Genomic DNA, 5,491 nt, shown 5'->3' on the forward strand with positions numbered 1-5,491 from the left:
AACGGTTGCCAAGCCCGGACTGCCCTCTGTGTAGTGATTATGCGGACTTCGAACATGTCCTATGGGGCTGCGCCTGTGCCGGTCCCCCTTTCACTCAAGAGGAAATGATGAAGCTAATTAAGGCCCAGGATCAGACCTCTCAAATCCTGGCAGTCCAGAGGGCTCGCGAGAGGGCCGTCAGGTTTCACCTGATGGTCCCCGAGTGGGCCTAGCCAAGTGATGTGGAGTTCGCTTACGTCTATAGTGGACCAAATAAAGTTGTTTCACTCACTCACTCACTCACTCACTCACTCACTCACTCACTCACTCACTCACTCACTCACTCACTCACTCACTCACTCACTCACTCACTCACTCACTCACTCACTCACTCACTCACTCACTCACTCACTCACTCACTCACTCACTCACTCACTCACTCACTCACTCACTCACTCACTCATTCACTCACTCACTCACTCACTCACTCACTCACTCACTCACTCACTCACTCACTCACTCACTCACTCACTCTTTTTCCTAAATAGAGCGGGGCACATCTGGGGAACCGAAAACGCCGCTCCACCTCTTCAATCCAAATCACGCATTCACAATGCGGCGAGATCTACTAGTCTTTATAACATTGGGACAATCTGCGTCTTTTTACCGTGCTATCGGCATCAAGATTTCGACCGCGAAGGTGACGTTCATAAAAAAGAAAGAAAGAAAGAATAAGTAGAGCACCAGATCCAATAGACACGACACACGTCAGTTCTTTCTGACGGAAGTCCTCACGTGACACCACAGACCCTTACCTATATAAGGACGTAATCGACGCCGATGACCGCATCGTTGGAGTAACATCCAACCCCTCTCAGTCACCCATGCAGCTGCACAAGCGTGCGCTTTGCGGTTGGTCTACTTTCCGAGCCACCGGCGCGCGAATCTTTAGAGCGTTCAATTGCCTTATGTCTCGACGACGTCTCGTCGCTGCTTCTTGCGAGATGCGGTCCTGCGTCACTGCGTCTTGTTACTAGGCGCCTCAAGGCCACTTGTGTAGAACTCAGCCGTCACCCAAATTTTAGCAATGACAGCGCCTCTCTATACCACCCATGTATTTATTTATTTGATATTTTGACAGCTTTAAGACCAAAGACGTCCGTCATCTTTTTGTACCCCTGCACGTGTTTTTTTTTCTTTTTTTCACTATCCCACTTTGTGCCCGACTGCATTCCTTATACTGATAAATGTTTTTACAGTGCACACCATTAGTGCCTGAGTTTTTATCATGCCCTACCATTATGCGTATTCTAAACCGTGTCAACTGTTCATGCGCCTAGTTTCCGCATATTTGTCAGTCTATCTTTGGTTGTAGTTTCTTTTCTTGTTACTGTTGTCATTGTAATCGGTATGCTTTATAGTTCTGGTATCCAGTTTTGCCATATGTATAATGCCAGCCAATATGTTTTTTTCTCTCTCTTCGTGTTATCCTTTTTCCCGCCCAACTTTGTACTTGCCGCCATACCACATTATCATCGATTCCTCTCCTTTATTTTAAACTGCAAATTTGAGCCGTACGTTGTACACCGACAAATTACTCTGTGCTTTTTTTATTACCCCCCTTACTCAATGCCCTGTCAAGGGGCCTGTAAGGTATGTTCAATAAATAAATAAATCTGTGTGAAGACAACACTTTCGCTTGATTCGGGTCATGACCTTATTCATGGCCGGTTGCTCCTGTGTCGTAAGTAACATTTACACCAAAAGATCTACAGAATGTTTAACCGGATAAACCATTCAAAGGCATCCCGTTGGCAAAAGCTTTGGTTAGAGTGCATAAATGTGGCGCACTGTGCGCACATGTTACGGGAAAAAAAATGTTGGTTTGATGTCAATGCCAGAACTTTAGTAACGTTGTTTTCTGCCCAGGTTGGTTTAGGTTGGCGGGTGCAAAGTTCCAGCGAATAAGAACGAACACAAAGGAGAAGGACAGGACAGTACAGGCGCTGAACTTCAGGCTCATCTTAGCGGAAGGGAGGAGCACAAGGAAAAGCAATAGCCCCTCCTCCTCTCTTCAGAAGAAACAGCGCAGTAGGAATAAATCATAAGGCAAACTACATGGAACATATATTTTTTATTGCTCCTGACACGGACCTTACAAACAACGCTACAAGCCCTGCCCCCCCTCCCCCCCCCCCGCTATTCTCCTTTCCCTGCCTGGTTTTAGTTCAAATTAAAAATATAAAACAGGCCGGCGACGTCCGCGCTAGCTTTTTACGATAGCACAAGACGAGTGCTGCGCAAACAGCGAGCTAATATAACGGAGTAGAAGCGCAGTAACAAAGCGCACCAGGTGTGGGTGCACTCCCGATAAAAAAAAAAAGAACATTTTACGCAAGCTGCGTACGTGGTGGTTGCTCGCGAGTTGCACCATTTGCGAAAGACCGCCAGCATCACGACCGGGCTGGAGAGTTCCGTTCATTGCACGCGTCCTCCGTTTTCCTTCCCCGTTGGCGTTCTTTCTCTCCTCCTTTCTCATCTCGTGGGACGATGCCCTCCGCGACGGACCTCCCTAGGTCCTTCGAGCTGTGATACAACGGGCTCGAAACATCGCCAAAATCATCTTAGGGACCCTGGACTGAGGGTTCCTCCCACACTGTTCTCGCCATTCAAATATTATTAATAAAGATGTTTTACTCTCTCTCTCTCTCTTTCTCTTCTCGCTCTCTGCTGCGCTTTCAGCGCGTTCTCGTTCGTGACCTTCGCCGCAGCCAAGCGAGCGCTGGAGGTTGATCCGCATACATACGCGACCAAGGAGGCGTGCTCGTCCGGCAGTTGAAGCGTCGTTTTGCGCTCGGCGTGGGGGGAAGTTGCAACGACCGTTGCCATGCCCTGCGCCGCGGGTGCGACGCCGATTATAGTGCGACGCCTTCATTTGATGATCAAACCTTTATTTCGTTCTCCGGGGTCGCACAAACTTGTAGTTGTTTTCAGCTCTAAAAGTCACCCATAATCATCCGAAAGTAAACACATTACGCTAGGAAAGAGAGGACCTTCATTCGGAAACTGCATGGCAGAAAGGCTTTCCTCTAGAGGGTGTGAGAATGTTCAAAAATTCGAATATTCGAGAATTCCCTATTCAAAGTTTTCGCATATACGTTTGTGCAATATTTGTTCCGTTCGAATACCCTAAGAAGGCATGTTGTGCGTACCCTTGCTGTAGCCTACGGAAGAAAGGCTGATGCAAGTGTGTACTCTTCCGAATTATTCTGCGGTCGTAGATGCGCGATTGCTGCTTCGACGAAGCCTTTTCTCAGGGAACACGTGAAGGTGATCACTTCTGCGCGATAGTTTCCAGTTTTCAATGAGCATTCTTCGCCTCTCACAGCTTACAAGTTTGATATCCTGCTATACGAAAAACATTTTATTACTTGTTCAATCTAATAATGCTTGAGTTGCTCAAAATGATGCGCAGTCCAGTAGTAGTTATTGCACTTCGCTGCTTGAACGATCGTTGCACTCGACGAAGCGCATCTGTTCACAGGATGTTATTTCATTTTCCATTGCGGTCCTTGTAATGCTGTACCAGATACGATCAACATTTCTCTGTTTCTCATTTACAAGCTTCTCGGTTGACCTGTCTAGTTGTTTACGCCCTCAGATGTATGAAATAACGTAAATGAGTAATTTACTGCCAAACAGATTGCACAGAACTTTTGTATTTCACGTTGTTCATGAATTAGACATATTCTGTATTCAAAATTTGTTTCTGTTTAGTATTCGTACTTCTTCAATTCGAAAATTTTGCTATTCCAACAGGTCTACTTTTGTCCCTTGCAGCACTCAACTTTTTGGCTAGAGAAAAAGGCTGAAAATACTCCTATCGCCATTTAAGCATTTCCTAAGGCCAACATTGAGCGCTTTCAAAAGCGTTTGATTGATGTGCGTAGCAAGACCGCGTTTGTGGCAAAAACTGCCTTGGCCACCCCGGATTCTGCGACAAAAATATGATCGTGCATGACAGTGTGTTAGAGCTGACTGTCCAAGCTTTCCAGAGCAGAATGTTTTGACACGGTACAGTAAGTTACGAATCTTGCAGCCGAACCTGTACTAGGTTGAAATAACCGTGCAGTTTAGAACAGCTTTGACGGGCGCTTGAGAATGGTTCGGCGAGGAACAGTGAAAGTATGTAATGCTCACCATTTCCACAAGCGGTTCACGAAGGTTACGATTCAAGCGAAGCAGTCGCCTCAAGTCAGGGCAACATACAGTTCGGAACGTTTCCCGGGCTGTGGGGCTATCTCGTGCTCTATGAACATTTTCTGTCGAAACGCTGCTTTGAGGTTTTCGCTACCGAACGCAGCGGTTGAATTGAAGGGAATGCTTTGACGTGCATGATTATCGAAACACGCGGCCCAAGCCAAAGCCCTGTATGTCTCTTGTTAAAGCGTGGCAGGTCATGTATCCGGGATCAAGACTATGCGGACCAGGGATTCCGCAAAAAAAAAAAAAAATACAGGAAGAAAAAAGAATTTCTTTGATGCGATGAAGTTACCGAAGATTCCTGAAGCTGAAGACTCCAGTTCAGACTTGGCAATGAGAATGCTGACATCATGTCGCCGTAAAATCGCTCGCTTATCACTTCTTCATAAGTTCTACCATCACGCATCACTTCGCGAGGACTTCTTCAGGCCAGCCCCTGCCATCTTTCTCCGCCGCAATCATCCTTTTAAAATCGAACGCTACACGTGTCGCACACTGACTCAGGCCAGGTCGTTTATACCACGCATAATAACCGCGTGGAATAACTTGCCATCAGACATCGGAACCGTCACCGACATCAATGAATTTCACAAACTTCTAATCATGATTGAAAGTGCATAAACCTTTCTTGTGTCATGTCCCGCCTGCCCCCACCCCCCCCCCCACCCCCCTTTTTACACTACAAATTGTGTTAAAAAATATTCTTGGCTTCTGTGTAACATCCATATGTTTATGGCTATTCCTATTTCTATTGCGGCGATTTGCCTTTTCCTTTTAAGTTCACGTGTTGTGTTGTTTTCTGATTCCTTATACAATAATGGCGCGTGTGCTTTCCACGCACCAGATTACCCTCCATTTTTGTGTGCTTGTGATTCGTATTCTCTATTTGTACACTTCCCATTAATATTACTACTACGACAATCTTATTGGCCTTGTATTATTATTTACATTTTGTGATTATAGTTTATCAGTTCCCGTTTTTTTTTCTCCACTTATTACTCATTCGTTACATCTGTGTGCGTTACAGCCCCCCCCCCCCCCCCCCCCCGCTATGTTATGCCCTCTGCGAGAGGGCCTGTAGGGGTATCCTGAATAAATAAAAAAAAAAAATACCCCAGTGCGCTCGTCAATTTCAGGCGGACAGTCTGAGTTGCTAAGAAATTTGACTCTTTCACAAAACTCTTGGTCCATGTACTTTCTATTTATTTATTTATTTATTTATTTACTTTCAGGGCCCGGAGGCACTACC

This window comes from Dermacentor andersoni, chromosome 5 (genome assembly GCF_023375885.2).
Source record: "Dermacentor andersoni chromosome 5, qqDerAnde1_hic_scaffold, whole genome shotgun sequence".
Taxonomy (NCBI): domain Eukaryota; kingdom Metazoa; phylum Arthropoda; class Arachnida; order Ixodida; family Ixodidae; genus Dermacentor; species Dermacentor andersoni.